The 21119-nt window shown below is 38.1% G+C and overlaps 1 pseudogene; it reads right to left on the bottom strand.

The window, feature by feature from the left end:
• Positions 1–14851: 14851 nt before the first annotated feature.
• On the bottom strand, positions 14852–17638 carry LOC103092618 (neurofilament light polypeptide-like; annotated as a pseudogene).
• Between the last annotated feature and the right edge of the window lie 3481 nt (positions 17639–21119).

The raw sequence follows: 21119 nt of genomic DNA, 5'->3' as shown, positions 1-21119 counted from the left end.
TCTTATGATATTAAAAAAATGTTAAGAACCTTTGTGTTAGCACTTCCCTAATAGTCTTATGAAGCTCAATGTAGATAATACATTGAATATTCTTTTCAATCCTTAAAGCATTACATGTATACATAGAGCTATTATCATTATTATTGTCAACAAGTAAGCAAATATTTATTCAGAGCTTACTATGTGCCAGGCTCTGGGCTGAGTGCTCAGAAAACAAATACAAACAAAAAGATAGTCCCTCTCTCAAGGAGTTTACATTCTAATTGAGGAGATCTAAAAGCAGAGGAAGAGGTATCCAGTCAAGGACATGGTGGCAAAGTTCAGAGAAAGATGACTGATTTGACTGGTTCCTTCGTCAAAATGGAGGTTCTGGAGAAAAGTCACCAATGGGAGGATTCCACAATGGTGGGAAGAAAAAAGCAGCTTCTTAAAGGAGGAAGGTTGGAGTATTGTTATTTGAAGACTATTTTTAAGTTTCTTTTCAGCCTTTACTTCTCCGACTAGTATGACTACTAAATAATCTCCTTCTCCTAAATTTAACCTATTCTTAATGGTCTTACTTATTAACCATTTAAATACAGAAGCAAAGTCCAGAATTTGGGGTTGGAAGGGACCTCAAAGACCATCTATTCTAACCTATAACCAAAGAGAAATCTCCCCTACCTAACTAGTGATTGGTCATATACTCTTTGGCAGAAGGCTTGGGATGAGGAGAAATTTACTAAATACTAAGAAAATACACCCTATTTTATTTTGAAAATTCTAATCATTAAGAGACTTTCCCAGACCTAAGTCTAAATTTGGCTCTTTTTAAAAGATCTTTGAGAGAGATTTAGTAATAAGGCAATGAAAGGGGAGAATTAAACATATTTTTTTCTTATTTCAACATGGTTTTGATTTCTTCTTGTAGGTCTCTATATTTACAGAACTTCTTATTTCACATCATTTGGAGGTTATGTGTTCACCATGACAACAAATATTAAAGACATTCTTAAATTTTTGTGGGTCAATGTTACATCAGGGTGATTATGGGCAATAGTTATATTTGTGATAATGTTCCAGTCCAGTATTTTATTTGTTGAATTAAATAATTATAGTTTCCTTAGGAATAAGGCTTTTGTTGTTTCCTGTAGCAATGACCTGGTACTGTATCACTATCATCAATTCCTCTATAAGCAAATTCACTTGACTCAGCCATTTGTTTAGTGAATCTTTTTGTCAACATATTATGTGCTGAATTCATGTGAAATGTTGCCTCTGAAATGTCTTTTGAGTCCACTCTTAGATTCTTGTAATTTTTGTGTTCTGTACAATGATAAAGCAATGTCAGTTTCATTCAATAAATCCAGCGGTATTTCTCTATCATAAAGTAGTGATAGTAGTACTAGTAGTTCTTGTTGTTATTTTTGTGATAGTGTAGTAGTAGTAGTAGTAGTAGTAGTAGTAGTAGTAGTAGTAGTAGTAGTAGTAGTAGTAGTAATAGTAGTAGTAGTAGTAGTAGTAGCAGCAGTAGTAGTAGTAGTAGTAGTAATAGTAGTAGTAGTAGTAGTAGTAGTAGTAGAAGTTGCAGTAGAAGTTGCAGTAGAAGTAGTTGTATTAGTAGTTAGAACAGTAAATAGTAGTAGTAGTAATTGTAGTTCTACTAGTAGTTAATAGTTGTAATAATACTAGGAATACTAATGCCATATTCTTCTCATTGTATTTCATGGAATTCAGATAGAAAAAGTCCTAGAATATATTGCTATTTTGCTAATATTTATTTCCATTTAATGTTCTTTGGATTAGTGTACAAGTGGCTATAATAACTGTCTTTGTAATTGAATAAGTGTTAGAATGTAAGCATGTAAACTCATCTTCTCTAAGTTCCATGAAAGTCTTCAGGACAACTCTAGTAATAAATAGTACAACACAGAAGACATGTTTTTTTTCTTTTTTCTTTTTTTAGTCTTTAAGTTTATTTATTTAATTAATTAATTTAGAATATTTTTCCATGCTTACATGAATCATGTTCTTTCCCTCCCCTTCTTCTGTCCCTCTTCCAGAGCCAGTGAACAATTCCACTGGGTTTTTATGTTTTATTTTTTAATTTCTTCTTGTAATATTGATTTCTTCTTCAGTATCTTTTGCATTTTGAAAGCTTTTCATTTCATATAGCTTTATACCATAAAGGTATTTAATATCATATTAAGTCTGATATCTGCCTTAAAAAATTCTTAATTTTTTGTGGATTCATATATGTCTAGATCAGTGATTGTGAACCTTTTAAAAATGGAGTACCAGGCCCTAACCCCACCCCACCCCCTCAGACCAAGTGCTATGCCTGCCCCCCCACCTTGCCCCCTAGCCCTCCTTACCCCAGACAGAAGAGGGAGGAAGCACTCCCATTGGGCTACTGGGCAGAGGGGTGAGTGATGAGAGGGAAGGAGAGTGGCCCAAGTGTTCTTCTCCCCTCCAGCTATGTGCTATGCAGTGACCTATACTTCCCTCAAGCCTAGCTTCTTTCCAACTCCACCACAGAAATCACTTTTGCCACAAATTCAACAGGCTGCTGTCTGCACTGCACCCTCATGCAGCATGTGAGCCCCCCTTCCCCAGTGCCTTGCCCCAGACAGGGAAGGGATGAAGCATTCCCAAAAGGGATGCTGGGCAGAGGGGTGGGTGAAGTGAAGATTGTCCCCAGGCACATGGAGAGAGGGAGGGGAACAGCTTCACCCAGAGTCCCCCTGGTTTTCTAATAATGAATGCTGGCAGGTAACTACAGATGTTCCCACAGAGGGGGCTCAGCATACCCTTTTTTGGCACTCGTGCAATAGGTTTGCCATCAAAGGTCTAGGTAATTGTGATCAAGTTTCATCAGTGACAATGCCTCATTCTCAGAATAATTTATCTGCCAAATTCCCAGAGTATTTTAGGTTTGTATTTATAATAAGCATATTTATTATAGTTTATGAAAGATAGCAAATTTCTCATGTAAAATTCTGACCACCAATTTGTATCCTGCTTAGTATTTTGTAGACACTATATTTTTCCAATGTGCAAGAATGTATTGCACTATATTTTCCCCTTTTTAAATAATCTTATTAATCATAAGCCTAGGTGCCTAAAGGACATCCCTTCTGTAATATCTTGTGTCAAAGCTCTTTTTCCTGTAAAGGATATTCCTTATCCCTCTATTTTTATAAACAAATTCATCTGACTCAACTATCTTATGCATGCTTCTTTGTCAAACTGATTGTTGGCTTCATTGATGTGCATGTTGCCCATGGAGAGCCTTTGGATTCCACTCTCAGATCTTAGAAGTTTAAGAGATATTAATAACTTCTTTTCAAAAAATCACTTAACACTATGAACTTAAGGCCCTTTGCCAACCGGCGTGCTACTTTCTGAACATTCCTTCACCTTGTCAAAGTCATCTCTAAAATGTAGTAAACAAAACTGAACAGAATACTCTAAATGTATTCTGATGAGGACAGGATACAATTGAACTAACATCTCCTTATTGTTGGACCCAAAGAACTTCATAAATAGAGCCAAGATGGCATTCGTTTCCTTCATGGCCACATCATACTATTGACTCTTATTGGTTCTAAATTCTATCAAAACTCCAGAATCTTTTTTCAAATGAACTGTTTTCTAGACACACCTCTGTCACCTTAGTATTGTGAATTTTTTTAATTCCAATGGAAAACTTCACATTTATCCCTATTAAATCTAGCCATAAATTTCAGAGATTCAACTCAATATCTTATCAAGATTGTTTTAAATCCTAACATTGTCATCCACTGAGTTAGTTGTTTCTTACATCTATGCCATCTTCAAATTTATCCCATGTCTTACTTACCTTTCCCTTTCAAGATCTCCAATCCTTCTTCAACTGTAGAATACTCAATTAGATGCCCCATTTTAGTGAGGGTCTGATCAGTTAGAAATATGATAGAATTTTTTATCATGGTTTCTACCTGTTCTCAACATATGTTAACCAGATATCCTAAAATAAGAGAAATAATGCCAATTTCTTATATATGCCAGGTCCATAAGTACTTTGGGAAATGTCCCAAGCAAGGCAGGCTCTGCCCCTAATTACATTATTTTTGTTATTCAATCTTGTCTGACACTTCACTGCCCCATGAACCACACTAAACATGGACTTTCCTTGGCAATGATACTGGAGTATTTTGCCCTTTCCGTCTCTTGTAGATTAAGGCAAAAAGAGGTTAAATGATTTGCTCAGAGTCACATACCTAGGATGAGTTTGAGGCTGGATTTGATTTCAGGTCTTCCTGACTCTAGGTCCAGTGTTCTATCCATTGAGCCAACAAGCTGCCCCTGATTATACTAGAGGGAGGTTTTAAAGCCTGAGTTGCTTTATGAATTATGATAACCAAGGTTGAGTTGGGCAGGAAATATTTCATAGTATTTAGTAGTCTGTCAATTCATTCACAGGAACAAAATTCATATTCTATCCTAGGTTGCTTCAAGCTCTTGTATTGGACAAAAAGGAACCCATTGGAACCCCTGAAGCTAAGAAAGGTCTCTGGGCTAGAAGGACTTTCTACCATTCCTATCCTGCCTGAAGGTAGAGATCGGTTTCCTTTTGTCTCTGTATTCCCAGTAGGACAGCTAAGAAGTACAGTGGATAGAGTGCCTGGCCTTGAGTTAGGAGGATCATCTACCTGAGATCAAATTTGGCTTTAGACACGTATTAGCTATGTGACTTATAAGACACTTAATACTTAATGTCTCTGTTTCATCATCTGTCAAAGGATCTGAAGAGGGGCATGGCAAACCCCTCCAATGTCTTTGCTGAGAAAGCCCCACAAAGAGCTGGACACGACTGAAATGAACGAACAATAACAGTCTGACTGGAGAAGGTGCTTAATGAATTATTGATCATTGATTGATGACAGTTTGGGGTTGAGGTTGGGAAATGCTAAGGGGAAAAAGCCAACAAAGAACCTTTTCTAAGTTCTAGCTCACTTAGCTTCTTTTATTTGTCTAATAGGTCAGAAATAAAGTCATTTTGATGAGCAAAGTTCTAGAAACAAAGTAAATGCCCATCAATTTAGTAATGACTGAGCAAATGAAATGTGAGTGTAATATAATAGGACAATGCCTAAGAAGCAAGGGATATAAAGAAGAATGAAAACATCTCTGATGCAAACTGATGTACACACACACACACACACACACACACACACACACACACAAGGCAGGAAAACAATATACATGGCTACAATCATGTAAATGAAAATCATTTTTAAAACTGCCAATTTTCATGCCGTGCTTTAAAGTCTGAAAAGTACTTTACTTATATTATTTTGTTTCATCATCACAACAGCTCTATGAGATAGGTGCCATCATCATCTCCAGTTTGCATATGGAGAAACTTAGAATGAAAGAATTAACTGAGACATCCCAGGTCACATAACTAAGATATTGGAGGCAGAATTCAAACTTGAGTCTTTCTGAGCACAAATGCAGCAATCTAAATAACTATAATGATCAGGTATACCCTCAAAGAAGAAATTTGAAAATATCTTTTTTTTTATCCTTCCTTCATTTTAGATCGGGGGGGGGGGGCATCATCAGTTTGAAACATAGCATAAAATTACTCTCAAACTTGGTTGAATTGTCAGGTTTGCTGAGCAACTTCTTTTTTTCTTCCCTTCTCTTTAAAAGTTCTTATGAAAAATGGCATCATGAGTCAAAGAGAGGAGAGATATAATCAGAAATGAAGATAATGTAGAAATAAAAAATAATAAAAATGTAAAAGATATTTTAAAGACAAAAACAAGAAGCAAATACAATACCACTGATGTATCCTAGGGCAATACTGCTGACTCCAGGTCAATCTGACATCTGAGTTAAAATAGACAATATGTTATCCCTACTCTTAACTAATCCCCCTTGGATATTTGCATTAACTAGTCTCTCTCCTCCCACTCTATCAGCTGTGACTTCCTAGTGCTTCAGCTTTTAACAGCAATATCTCACCTTTCACCTCACCTGGAATCTACTATCTAAAATTTTATAGCATATATTAGAAGAGGTCCAACATGCGTCAGCTTGTTGTCCAATATACTTCTAGCAGAAACTCCTATACCCCCACCTGGAATCCACTATCTGCAATTAAACATCTTACTATAATGTTACGTGGTCAGTGCACTATCCAATATGTCTTAGAAGGTACAGGAGTATATTACAGACTATCACCCCTGCAACAGCAAATCCTAGCCTAATTTATAGTTGGTTATTTGTATTGATTCTGATAATATCCTATTCTACTAGCTATCACTTTTCAGTGTTTCTACTTCTAGTAGAATATTAGGCACAACCATTTCAATCTGGAATTTAGTCTTAGTTGGACAAGGGAAAACCAAATTACCAATCCTATTTTTAAAATACCTTTATTTGCTGGCCTCAGACATTTCCCAGCTGTGTGACCCTGGGCAAGTCACTTGACCCCCATTGCCTACCCTTACCACTCTTCTGCCTTGGAGCCAATACATGGTATTGACTCCAAGACAGAAGGTAAGGGTTTTAAAAAATAATAATAATAAAATAAAATAAAATACCTTTATTTGTATGATTATGATTAATTTTAAGTCCTTCCTGCCCAGAATGTGATTTCATGCATCTCCTGGCTGGAGGATGGGGGAAGGAAGGAAAAGGAAAGGTGATAGTACATGAACTTTAATACAATGATTTTCCTCCAGTGCCTTTGGTAACTAGTTATTCTTCCAAATAACCAAGGTTGCCACTAATAAAACTTCAGGTTAATGAGGAAATGATTCATTTGTCTTCTCTAACTTGTCCTTTGTCTTTAATGTACTATTTTTTTCTCTATTCCTCTAATTTTCCAAGTTCACTTTTAATTCTGACCTCCTCCACATCCCCAATTCCTACTCTTACAAGCCAAGTTGATGTCATCTGGAAGGTAATGAGTACACTCTTCAGGCTATAGTCAAGAGTACATTCCATTCTTGTCTAGGGTTCCTACAAAATTCGCCCACATGTAGCTTTGAATTGGGGTCTCCACAATTAAGTTGATGGGTGTAAAAAGAAATTTAACTACTTGTATTGGTACAATTTTTCTGCAATATGGGGAAACCATTTATTTTTTTTCTCTAATGCCTTTTCTTGCCAAGGTCACAGCATGATAAACACATCAAGAAAGGAAAGCTCTAAAAAAATTGACAAGGTCTTTCTTTCTGTTGTCATGGTTTCTGTTGAAGCAGATTACCTGTAGCAAGCCTATTTGGGAAATGTTTTGTTTGTTTATTTGTTTTTTTTAAAAATCCCTTCATTTCCACATCTTAGCCTAGTGTACTTGAAGTATTGGAAATTCAGAGGGCTTACTTTCTTATTTCCATTACTCATTTTGATGCACCTTTGGACAACTTCGCTGGATTCCTCTGAGACCATTTTATCACTTGTACAACAAGTGGTGATGAGATGTCTTGAATTATTTTGGGCTTTGATAATGGACAAGGTCAAATATACTATAAACATATTACAAAAATAAAAAGTTGTATTTCTCTCCCTAACTTTGTCCTAAAGTATGGAAAAGCCAGGTAAATGACATTCCAGGGTACCAACAAAGTACCACCAGAAAGAGGAGGAAGATTAACATAGGTTACCCTGGAAACTATAGTTGGCAGTGGGATGGAGTATTAGGGTAGGGTGGATACTGGGAATTCCATACCTTAGCAATTCTTTCATGTGCTCATATGTGATCGTCTTGATATATCTAATCTTACTTCTAGAGACATCTCATAGAAGGCATTAATGAGCTACAAAGCATCTAAAGAAAGACAGCATGAATGGTAAACTCAAGATTTTGTCATATAAGGACCATCTAAAGCACTTGAGATGTATAACCTTGAGAAAAAAAGACTCAAGAGGAATATGGTATCTGCCTTCAAACTTTAAGAAGGATTCTATTTAGTTGGATTGATACGGGAAACAAAAATGAGAAATATAAGCAGAAGTTTCAAAGAGGCAATTTGGAGCTTGAGATCAGGATGAAAGGGAAAAAATCATCTTAATGATCAGAGTTACCCAAAAGTAGAATAGGCTGCCTCAGAAAGTCATGGCTTCTCTCTGGATGATCAATCATCCCCTATTTGGAGTGGGGGCATGTTTTCAAGTATGTGTTGACTTAGATGACCACTGAAGACTCCTCCATTTCTGAAATTCTTCCTCATTGGATATCTTCACAGAGAGGCCAGATGACCTCAGTAGGCTGGCATGCTAAAATGTAAATTCCTTATAAAGAGATGATGAAGATATGAGTTGGATTAGATGGCCAATCAGATCCCTTTCAATTCTGAAATTCTGTCGTTCTGTATTCTGGTACCTAAGAACTTTTGAGTATGCTTTCTATAGTTTTAGGAACTTGGGGATATTACTACTTATGATAGAGGAGATATATTTCATACAAAGAATTATGTAGAGTCTTCAAGAGAACTGAGACTAAGCAAATAACTGAAATAGGTATTAATGAACTCCTGTGCACTGCCTTGGCTATCCCACTTTTTATCCTTTTTAAAAATTCTTACCTTCCACCTTAGAATCAATATTAAGTATTAGTTCAAAAGTAGAAATATACCAAAGGCTAGGCAATTGGGGTTAAGTGGCTTGTAGTATCTGATTTGAACCCAGGACCTCTTATCCCTAGATCTTGCTCTCAGATCACTGAGCAATCTAACTGCCCTTCATGTACTTTTTTGAGAGGATATTGAAGATGAATGATACTTAGGAGAAAATGCGTGGGACCCTGACAAGGTCATCATGAACCATGAGATCATCAGGAAATTGTGACTTTAGAGTTGAAAGAGGCCTTCCAGATTTACTAACCAAATCTCTGATTTTATATGTGATAAACCAAGATACAGAGAAATAAGGATACTTGCCCTAAATCGGTGATGACAAACCTTTTAGAGACTGTGTCATGCCCCGTTCCCCCAGACCATGTGTCATGCCCCATCCCATCCCACTGAGTGCCCATCAGGCTCCACCTCCGACCCTTCCCCTACATAAGGGAAGGAGAAAACACTCCCATTGGGCTGCTAGACAGAGGGGTGGGTGAAGTGAGGAATGCCCTCAGCACAGATAGAGAGGAGGGGAGCAGCCCAAGCTTTCTACTCCCCTCCCAGTTCTGCCACCTGTGAGCTACCCACCTTACCCTCTGTACACTCCCATTGGACTGCTGGGTAGAGGGGCAGGTGATGTGAAAAAAACATGTCATTAGGCACAGTGGAGAGGAAGGGAGCAGCTCTGTCCAGGTCCCTCTGCCTTTCTAAAAATGAACAAGAGGGCAACACGCATGCCCACAGAGAGTTCTCTGAGTGCCATCTTTGGCACACATGCCATAGGGTTGCCATCACTGCCCTAAGTCATAAAGGCCACAATTAGCAGCATTAGAGCTCTTTTTACTACAGAACAGATCTCAAAGGGCAGGTAAGTGGCTGTCATCATCTCTGATAGTAAGACACAGAAAGGCTCATTTTCCAAGTCAGGTCCTCATAGATCCTTTTTTAATAGTCTTCCTTCAACCTCTTGATGGCATCATTCATATCAGGTATAGAGTTTGGATAAAGATAGAAAGAGCGAGTATTATGTAAAAATTGAAATTGTCTAACCTTTCAAGGGAATTATGGATTCCTGCTTGGATGATCTTATAGCTCTGTCTTTAATAGGTTTAGATTCATGTGATTTGAGCTGTTTTTTTATGACATAAACTAGTTACTGGGAAACCAAATTTAGGAGGCTGTACTTAATTGCATTAAGTCCTTGTTACTAACAGAGTTTAGCAACATTAAATATGGAATCTCTGCAAGTGACTTGTAACCAGAGAGGTGGACTTACTAGGAGGAGATCATTCCAGAAGTGCCCTGAGAATGGAGGCTTTTCCAGAATTTCCAAAAGAAGATGTTTCCACAGTCCGGATGACTACATGGAACAGCTAGAACTCAATATGAAATAGGGATTAAAGGGACATTGGGACAGGTTACCAGGAACAAGGAAGCATGTTATTATTTAATGTTGATGATCATTATTGTATTACTTGGTTTTAATATTTCATGGTGTTTATATTTACCTACAAGAAGTGTATGCCCCAATTTCTTAAATAAAAATTCACAGGCCAGGGAGATATCTCCTCATCCCCAGAATTCGGCATGTCGCTGTATTCCTCTGTCCTCATTTCTGCCTTGCCTGTACTTTTGTTACTGAAGGGAAATTAGTTTAGAGAACTTTCCCCAGTTTTTGTGTCTCCTGACTTCCAGAGTTTCACCACATTTGCAACAAGAGCACTCCTTTTGCTGTAAAATACCCCATCTATAAGCATGAAGATTTGTTCAAAGAATAGGGGTTGGTTAGCCTGGAGAAAAGAAGACTCAGGAGGGGTATGATAGCTATCTTCAGTACTTAAAGGGCTGTCATGTGGAAAAGGGATTAAATGTGTTTGGCCCCAGAAGGCAGAACTAGGAGCAGTGGGTGGTAATTGCAGAGGCAAAATCATGCTTGATGTCAGGGGGAAAGAAGTTCCTAAAAATTCGAGTTGCCCAAAAGTGGAATGGCCTGCCTAGGGAATTGATGGATTCCTCCTCGCCCAAGGGTGTTAAGCAGAAATTCGATGGCCATTTGTTGGACACTCTGTGGGAAGAATTCCTTGGAGAGCACTGGATGGCCAGACTAGATCACCATCGAGGTCCCTTTCAAATCTGAAATCCTGTGATTCTGTGATCCTGGTACCTAGTGGCTTTTCTCTGTTGTTGTTGTTGTTGTTTTTTGTCCTTTTTGGAACTTGGGGCTATTACTATTTGGGATGGGGAAATTTTGTTTCATACAGGGAGTTATGTAGTATCTTCAGGGGATGTGGGACTAAGCAAACAGCAGTCCTAGTCAAAGAAGACCATGCTAACAGGGAGCCCAGTTATCCATCAATGTGCCACAAAAATGAAAATGTCTCTTCTAACAGCAGTTGGAACACTGTGGGCAATGAATTCTTAGGGGGTGGCAAAATAGATGAAATCCAGTCATCACATTTTATGGCAGATCCGCTACTTGACGAGGTACAAATGGAGACAAAAAACGCAAGGGATAAGCCCATCTCTATGGAGAAAATGGCAGTTTGAGAAAGATTTGTTTGAATTATAAACACCAACAAAAAGTGAATGGAGATGGCAACAGGGGCTGGCAGGACTGCTTGTCCTCCTAGCACTTCAGATTAGAACAAAGAAGAGCAGAGCCTGGGTGAGGAAAAGCAAATTTCCATTAGACAGAAAGAAGCATATTTTCATGCAGTGTCTCATAGAGGCATGGAGTGGCCACCTACCAGGTAAACAAAAATGCTGCAGCCATTGTGCAAACAAGGAGATGCAACTATGGAGGATCATCCTCTGTCCTAAAGGCTTTCTTTTTTCTCCAAAAGCATTTCTACAAAAGGAATAGACATGTCCAGGCACTTTTTGACACTTGATCTTAGCCAAAAGGCCAAGAAGCAATCAGCCACAGTTTGAACCCCACATTCTGCTGCTATTCAATCCTTCTGGCCCACCACCTCTAGAGTGAATGGAAACGTAAGCGCTGCCATCAGAGGCCCCAAGCCAACAGCTGAAATGATCACTCCTCTCACCCACTTTTTTTTATTACAAATGAAAAAATAGTCAATACAGAAAAGCAGTGATGCTAGGTACTCCCCAGATCCAGATTGAAGCAGCTAAAGGGTGCTATGGATGAAGTGCAAGAATTAGAAAGATTTGAGATCACATCCAGCCCTATACTTACTAGCAGAGTGGTGCTGGACAAGTCATTTAACCTCTCTTAGATTTCTCATCTGTAAAACAGAGACAATTGCACTTACCTTCCAGGGTTGCTGTGAGGATCAAACGAGATAATTAATACCTGGAAAGTACCTGGAACATAGTAGGAGCTTAATAAATTCTTGCCCCCCACCCCATATTTTATCTACATTGAAATGAATCTTTGAAATTTTTCATCTGAAACATGAGAGATTTAGTAAACTTTTTTTTTCATATTACAAGGATGGGAGATAAAATAACTTTAAATTTAGATAGCAAAGTCTCAGTCAGATATAGAGTAAAACCCAACTCTACAATACAGAGTTCTCAGTGCCTAGAACAGAATCTCACCCATATTAAATGTTTAATAAGTGTTTGATGAATTAGAAATAATAAATGTTGAATGGAGTTTCTAGATTCTTTCAGTTCACCTTCTTCCTCTAGGCGATGATCCTCATATAAGCATTCATTTCTAGAACCATCTCAGAATGATCATTTTCTATACTTTAACTAAATCAGATCACAAAGATGAAAGTTAACAACTTCTTGCAGTTGTGTTTGAGAATCTCACAGTCCTTCTTTCAATGTTTATTCTGGGCTCAATCTCCCATCCTCATTTCAGACTAATAGACTGGCAATGGGCAATAAGGGACACTAAGAGAAATGGGATCCTCATGCTCTGAAATCCTGCCTTTCTCACTAGTTAGCACTGGTTAAACATCAACTGCAAAACCTGTAGTTGCAGCATTAGTCAAGCATGAATTGTGGATTGTTCAATTATCCATTCTGTGTACTAGATTGGTAATGTTCTATGCTAGGCATCAGCTTTGTGCCTTCTGTTTTATTAATTGTTTATATTGTTCTTAGGAAATAATTAATTACCTATAGTGGTCCTCCAATGTACCGTATCCCCTCTCCATGTTCCCACTCTGAAAGGGCATCAAGACCTCTCCCTGACAAATGATGACAAGGTGGACAATGGAGGAACATGGAACCTGCGCACTGGGGACTCTGGCATTGCAGAAGAATCCCCCAATCTTGCACATGCTCCTTATTCCCTATGGCAGCAAACCCCAAAATATACTTCTACCTGAATATGGAAGGGGAGATACCAAGCTACCAGATTCCAATAAATATACCAACACCAATCCATAGAGGAGGTGGTATCTTCACTCCTCAGAGGAAGCTGCCACCCTATGGTGGAGCTGCTAATACATACTATCACCTCTAAAGAGGCTACTCTTCTGGTCCCTGGGCTTATCCATTGGCTCTAAGGCTACGTGATTAGCCCCCAGACTATTCCACCAGTTATTGAACTATTTTGCCACCAAGAACTGCCACTTTTTCAAATAACATTATTTTCTTACTTCTGGACCAAATGGAGTTTGAGACTCCCACTCTTAGGGAGAGATCCAGCCACAAACTTGAATGTGTTTCTCCCACATCAAAAGGTTTAGTCCCAAGATGGCAGTTGACTACTCTACCCTTAGGGCTCTAAGAGTAATTCAAAGGAGTTGGGGAGTGTCTAATATTGTTGCTCACAAGTTCCCATTCAATATGTAGCCCCATGTTAATTCACTTATTAATAATTTTCTAATATAACACAAGCAATTGTCATCAATTAGCCTTTGTTGTCTAGTTGTTTCTGTCATGTTTGACTCTTCATGACCCTATTTGAGGTTTTTTTTGGCAAAGATACTGAAGTAGCTCACCATTTCCAACTCCATCTCATTTTACAGATGGGGAATCTGAGGCAAATAGGGTTAAGTAACTTGCCCAGGGTCACGTAGCTATCTGATCTTCCTAGTGCTTGACCCAAAGGATAAAGAGGAAATACTTAATGGAGAAGAAGCATCAGAATTAAGAAGGATTTCTTGGGGAATGGGAGGGAAGGGAGGAAGAGAGAAAGCATGGACTAATAAATGTCAGAAAAATATTTAAAATTATATCAACATGAAATCTGGAAAAAATATTTTTAAAGCACAGGGTCAAGTACAATTCTGAGGGTTGGTGGGGTGGGGTTGGGGAACTTAACTAGACATTTCATTTCAATTTTTTATGTAGAAATTGATGAATAAAAAAATAAGAATCATCATAGAAAATGGGCCTGTGTGTAGCCATAGCTTGGGTATGGGGAAGAAGTTGGAATTTCTTTTATTTAGACCAAAGGTTCTGAAGCTAAAGTTGATGGACTTTTAAAATATATTTTATAACTATATTTCAATAGAATTAATTTCCTTTGCAAAAAGAGAGAGAGAGAGAGAGAGCGAGAGAGGGATTAGTAGAGTTTTGGGATCACAAATTTAAATCAATAAGGAAACAGTCCAAACTGTTCATTTCACAATTGAGGAGACCAAGGTAGAGAGAGGTTAAGTGGTTTGCCAAAGGTTATGCTTATAGTAAGTGAAAAAGTTACGATTGGAAACTCTTGTTTGATGCTAAGTCAAACCATTTTTCCATTGTGCCATATTGGCTCTTTAGTCCAATTCCATATTTTTACAGTTGAGAAAATTGTGGCCTTGATAGAATAAATGACTCATCTATCATCAAAAAAGTAGTCTTTAGCAAATTTAGGATTCATTTGGGGCAGCTGGGGTTCACAGTGTATAGAGTACCAGGTCTGTAATCAGGAAGAACTGAGTTCAAATCTGTAACTCTGGGGAAATTATTTAACCCTATTTGCTTCAGTTTCCTCATCTGAAAATTAGCTGGAAAATGAAATGGCAAAATAGTCCAATATCTTTATCAAGAAAGCCTCAAATAGGATCACAAAGGGTCTCAACTGAAATAACTCAACAGAAACAACAAAGGATTGATTTGACTCTACTTCCTAGACTCTTTCCACTATACCACACTGCCTTACTTTTGAGTAGGTAAATAAAGACACATATACAAATTCCAATAATACAAGGAAATGTATGATAAGTAGCATTTTTAATATGTGGTTTCTTATTCTGTACAGCATTCAGAGATCAACAGATTGAGTAGTGGGGGATTATTGACCTGATTTGGGGGAAACCTGAAAGATTCAAGGAAAAGAGAACTCAATCTTTCTTCTTCTGCTCTACAGCTGCTTCTCCAGCAGCATCTTCTTTCTTCTCTTCCTCTTCTTCAGCTTCTTCACTTTCCTTTCCAGCTTCACCACTTTTTTCCTCATCTTCCTTGTCTTCAGATTCCTCCTTGGCACTTTCTTCCTCTTCATCTCCTTCCTCTTTTTCTCCTTCCTCCTTCCCTTCTTCCTCTGCCTCTACTTATCCTTCAAAGTGGGGTTTATCTTTGACTTCTTCTGCCTTGGTCATCCCAATGGTCTCTTCCACCTCAATCTATTTTTGGACATGACTGGTGTAGTAAGAGAGGAAGGCACAAGCAAACTTCAAGTAGGAGCTGGTCAGGAGACAACTGTAAGCAGAGTAGTCGAAGACCTGGTTGCTCTGAGAGTAGCCACTGGTCAGGCTTCCAATTCTGGTAAAACTCAAGCAGGTCTCTTCACCTTCCAATAACTTCCTGTAGGCTGTAATTTCAATATCCAATGCCACCTTCACATTAAGCAAATCTTGATATTCTTTCAAATGTCGAACCATTTTTGACAAATGCTGTAGCTACTTAATACAGATCTCTGATCTTTTAAGATAAATATAATGGGGTATAATCTTGTCATCCCACAAGGAAAGGCATAGAGATACTTATAGGGTCTGGATCTCTTATTTCATTGGTATAGGGAATTCTCAGGTGAAGAAACATTCCCAACAAATGGAGTTTGGCACCTTCCATGCATGGAGAGCAATGGATAACAAGCATGTTATAGGTGATAGCAAGTTGGCATCAAAGCAAAGAATAACTGTGTCCAAGTACCACCTCTGATAGTTGGAGGAGTATCTACTTCTCCAGTAAAGGAAGAATCTTTAACTTTTCCATCTTCAGGAAATTCTCTAAGGCTCAGTGAGAGATGAGAGGGTCATCTCTCAAAAAATGAAGTTAAAAAGTGATGGGGTGAGGAGGATGTGTAGCTATGTGGCTCAGTGGATGGAGAACTGGGCCTAGAGACAGAAACTCCTGGGTTCAAACCTGTCCTCAGACATTGCCTAGCTGCGTGATCCTCAGCAAGTCACTTAACCCTCATTGTCTTGCCATCACTGCTCTTCTGCCTTAGATCCAATACTCATTATTGATTCTAGGACAGAAGGTAAAGGTTTTTTAAAAAAAAAGTGATAGGGGCCATCTGTAGGGTATAAATAAGTGTTGAATGGTACCTCCTGGTAGGAAATCATACCTATGTGAGATTAATGAATTCCCTCAAGATACCAGTATTTAACTCACCCCTGGATCCCAATAGGATTTTGTTCAGCTTTCTTCTTTGGGGTATTAATTCAGTACTAATTCAGATTTTGATCTAAAAAAAAGAAATAATTATTTCATATTGATGAGGGGGGGAAGTGTAAGGATGCACTAAGTGTATACAGTGGATTAAGTTTGAAGATTTTTGAATGATCATAAATTAGAGCTACTATTCCAAGTCATAAGAGCTGAAGTTTTCATTTATGAAACCACACTCCATTAGTCAGTCGCCATGTTACTTACTAGGACTCACAGGAAAAAGCCTAAGTAGCAACACTGCTACAAATCATATCCAAAGAGCCTCAGGCTTGGGACACCATGTCTAGGTCTTGCCCACATTTTAGAAATAATTGGACTGTGAGTTTAGAATGGAGATTTGTTTCAAGGAAACTGGAGCAGGTAAAGGAAAGGTTCTGCCACTAGCTATGGGAATATTTCTTTTAATTATTGTTAAACCCTTAATATCAGTTCTAAGACAGAAGAGGAACAGGGTCTATACAAACTGGACTAATATCTGGGAATATTTTGTGAATATCTGAGGTTAAATTTTAACTCAGGTCCTCCCAACTCCAGGACTGGTTCTCTATCTACTGTGCTACATAGCTGCTCCTCTGGGCATATTTCTAACACATTTCTTCTCATTATAATGATCATTTCATCAAAAGCTCTACAAAGTACCAACCTCTTGGATCTAACTGGCAGAGACAAGTTTTCAACTTGAAGAAAAAGACATAGGGTTGGTTTCCCTGACATCATGGATGAATTAAGTATAGGGAGAGTCAGTATGATGGGGAGTTGGGGAGGGAGTGTAGCAAGTAGTGAACTGCAAATAAGAGGGCCCAAGTTTAAATCACAAAATTGCCATTTTTATTTTCACAGTCTTCAATGAGCGAAAACATCTCTGAACATCATGATCTCATTTGTAAGAGGAGGAGGCAATATTAGAAAAGAATTGTAGCAAAATAAACAAGAAGCATCAATAAAACTTGATGAAAAATATAGTAGGATAATACTAGACAATCCCTAAGATCCATTCTGGGCCTAAATCCTATTACCTAGTCTCAAATTAAGTGATCATTTCCTTCATAAAGTCTTAGGCAATCATTTAAAGCCTCCTGCTTAAATCTCTCCTCCATCCAGTCACCTCAGCATATACACCACCATAGCTTTCAAGCTCAATTCATACATCATCAGTGTTTCTTGATGCCATTAATTAGCATACTTCTAAAGATTTAAACCAGAATCTTAAATGCTGTAAAAATCTGTGCCTAGTTTGTACTTTGTATTCCGGGATACTGGATTGAAAGGGCAGGGGCTGTCTTTTGCTTTTCTCTGTTTGTTGTTAAAAGAGTGCCTAGCACATAGTAGATGCTTAATAAATGTTTAATGATGGCTCTCCCACTAATTAACAATTTGATTATTTGTCTACATTGATGGATCTGTGAGCTCACCAACCTGGATGCTCCCTCCAAAGAGGCAGAGCATGATGTCACCATCGTGCTCTTGCTATTCTGTGTAATGCTTGTGCATGTCCTCCCCAAATTTTTTTGCAAGGGGCCCATCCAATATGGACTCTGGAGTCCTTGCTGTGCATGGATAACAATGGACTCATAGACCATCTATCAAGTATCACTGGCTCTCACTACAAAACCAGTCTACATCTTCTGGTCATGTGTAATAATGAATGTTAATTATGATGATCATATATGTGAGACGATCAGTAACGTGTTAATAATATAATCCTAGAAATGAATATGCATGAATATTTTAAAAAATCAAGGCTTGCATGGACAAAGAAAAAGAGAGAAGCAGAAGAACAGATATAAGCCTTGTCATTTCATTGGTATAAAGAATTCCCAAGTAAGGAAACCCTGTCTATTCCTGTAGGCTGACACTTATTATCTTAGAGAGCTTCCTAGAGTACTAAGTGATTAAGTGATTGTTGCTCACAGAGTCAGAATGTGCTGGAAAAGGGATTTGAACCCAGGCCAGCTCTCTAGCCACTAGGTGACATTATTTCCAATAATTAGAAAAGAGGGGTCCTCCAAATATTATTCCTATGATAGCTAGAGCTAGAGGATAAAATATTAAATTATATTTTAAAATATGTATGGACACTATGAGTAAAGGAGGATCTATTTACTAGTTAGTAGAATTATATTACAAAGGCAATCTGAGCCACATTTACTTCAATAAATGCTTATTCAATTAAATGAATATTGGCATGGATCTGTGACCTCATTATTGTGAAAACTCCTTCCACTAATACAAATATTTTTATCCTCTGTGGTTCTTGTGCATGAGTTTCCATAAATTCTCCACAGAAACTCTGCCTGATGCTTTGGAGGTCACCCTCTGGTCCCTTTAATATTTGATGAAGATTGGTGAAACATTCAGGTTGTCCGTATGTTCATTTCTTGTTCTCAACATATGGTTGACCCACTTCCTTTCCTACATATACTTGATGTCTTTTATGTCACTTCTCATGTACAATTCATCATTAATAAATGCTGTTGCCCACTTAACACTCACCACATATTTTACATTGCTTTGGAATGTTAGAAATTGTGATTCTTCTGAGAGTGTGTTCTTCTGTGATTCAGGTGTCAAACCATTGGAAGAAGACATTTATGGATGATCTTGACTCGAGAGTGAATTGGATTTAAGTGAAGTAGGGTTATACAAAGTTGTCGGCCTCACTTTTCCTTCCAGTCATCAAAGTCCCATAGCATGAAAAAAGCCAGGATGACTGGCAATGACGTGGGATGCACTGGATGATTTTGGCATCTTCAATGTCTAACCACGCTCTACATGCTGCATAGTGCCTGTTCAACCACCTTCGTGGCTATGGAATAAATTACTTTTATTTCCCATTCCCTTCAGCAAATTCTTCACATCCTTGGGGTAGATGTCCCCTAACTCACTAATGATTTTGAGACCTGGAAATTGCCCTCTATCTGATTTAGCCCATCTACTAGATGGTTTTACTGGTGTGTGACAACTGGGCATTCTACAGCTTGTCATAACCATGGGTGAGAGTTGGATGAAAAGTGGACACCAAAGGTGGATGGGCAGCCCTGAAGAGGGCTCGGGAAATCTTCACACAGGAAATGCTAACCCTCCCTGAACATACTTATGGCATCATTGGAAGAATACCAGTGTCAAGAAGATAGACTTTTGTGGCCAATAAAGACTTTGTGCTGAATTCTGTAACTGAAGACATGGTCTACAAGAATAGAATATCATCAACAAAGGCCTGCTTATTCCCTTTTCATGCTTTCCTCTAAATTCTCCTCCATGTCCATATAGACTTGTAAAAATAAATCTAAAGATGAGAAAAGGGTAAGTTGACAAAAATATGAAGACCTACAGATGCAGAAGGTTTACTAAGTACTTTCCTAAATACAACCCAATTAGGAAATATTATTCTCATTGAAGAAGAATGAGATGAAGAAGCTGAAATTACAAAATATTAACAATTTACATAAGGTCACATAGTTAATGGGATCCAAGGCTCAAATCCTAGACCCAATGTTCCTTCCCTCACCTTATAATGTCTTTTTCTTTTAAGTGAAGAACTCAGGATCATTGATTTAGAGCGAGAAGAAACCTTAGAGATCTTCTTGTCCAACATTTCTCTCCTGCACTTTACAGATGAGGAAATTCCCAGAGAGCTGATATAATTTGTCCAGTCACATGGCTAATGAATATCAGAGCTGGAATTTTAACCTGGGTCCTCTCTCTCTAAACGCAGTGCTTTTGTGGCTCTACTTGGGTTCTTCCATCACTTCATGCCACTGTTCATGAGCAAATCCAAAATGATGTGCAGAGTTTCTTCTGCATCTGGGAAAGCCAACAGTTCAGCTATGAGAGCAAAATAAGGAACTCTCCCTGCAAATGGTAAGTTCCAACCAAGAGCTACAGACTCCTATCTCTTGGGTACAAATATGTATTTGTACAGTCATGGGTATTCTGACTGCCAGAGTAATGCTGAGGTCTGATCTGAAACTACACACATACAGTGTGGGATGGCAGAATTAAAGGGTCACAGTATCATTACAAGATTGTGGTGACATCATCCTGGAATTCACGGCACATTCTAATTTCAACGGCTCTTGGGCATTTCCCCCAAATGTGTGCAGCGCAGCCACAAAATGAGTCTTGTGAAACACTGATCCCCATGATTGGTGAAGTTCTATCTTCAGGATTTATACGAGCTCAGAGAGGAAGGACAGAAAATGAGACACTGAGTCTAAGACCATATTAACAATGCTTTTTTAAAAAACAATACTCTACACTTTGTTTCAAATGATAATTTCAAGTCTTTTCCTATCCAGAAAAAATCAAATAAATCTCAGTGGCCTAAATTCTGCCCTATTTTTCAGACCAATTTTTAAAAATACATAAATTCATATGAAAAGGGAAATTTTGGGGAGGAGGGTGTCTTTTTAGTCAGATATCAGAATGTAAGAAACTTGGCATTCTCTTTTTTTTTACACCCTTAATGGCCATCATAGAATCAATACCACGGATTGGTTCCAAGGCAGAAGAGAGGTAAGGGCTAGGTAATGGAGGTTAAGTGACTTAACCAGGGTCAAACATCTAAGAAGTGTCTGAGGTCAAATTTAAAGGCAGAGCCTCCTATCTCTAAGCCTGGCTATCATTCCACTAGCTACCCCTGACATTTTCATAATTAAAAACAAACAACTAAATCTTTAGTGATGGTCTTCCCAACAAAGGTTTTCTCTTTTTAAAAAATATGGAAATTTTATTAATTAATAAATTTAGAATATATTTCCATGGTTACACCAATCATGTTCTTTCCCTCCCCTCTTCCCATCCTCCTCCCAGAGCCGACGCACAATTCCACTGGGTTTTACATGTGTCATTGATCAAGACCTATTTCCATATTATTAATATTTGCATTAAGATGATCACTTAGAGTCTACATCCCCAATCATATCCCCATCGACCCAT

Source organism: Monodelphis domestica, chromosome 5, assembly GCF_027887165.1.
Source record: "Monodelphis domestica isolate mMonDom1 chromosome 5, mMonDom1.pri, whole genome shotgun sequence".
In the NCBI taxonomy this organism is placed as follows: Eukaryota; Metazoa; Chordata; class Mammalia; order Didelphimorphia; family Didelphidae; genus Monodelphis; species Monodelphis domestica.
The sequence above is the reverse complement of the archived record's forward strand: the minus strand, read 5'-3'. Positions and strand labels throughout refer to the sequence as shown.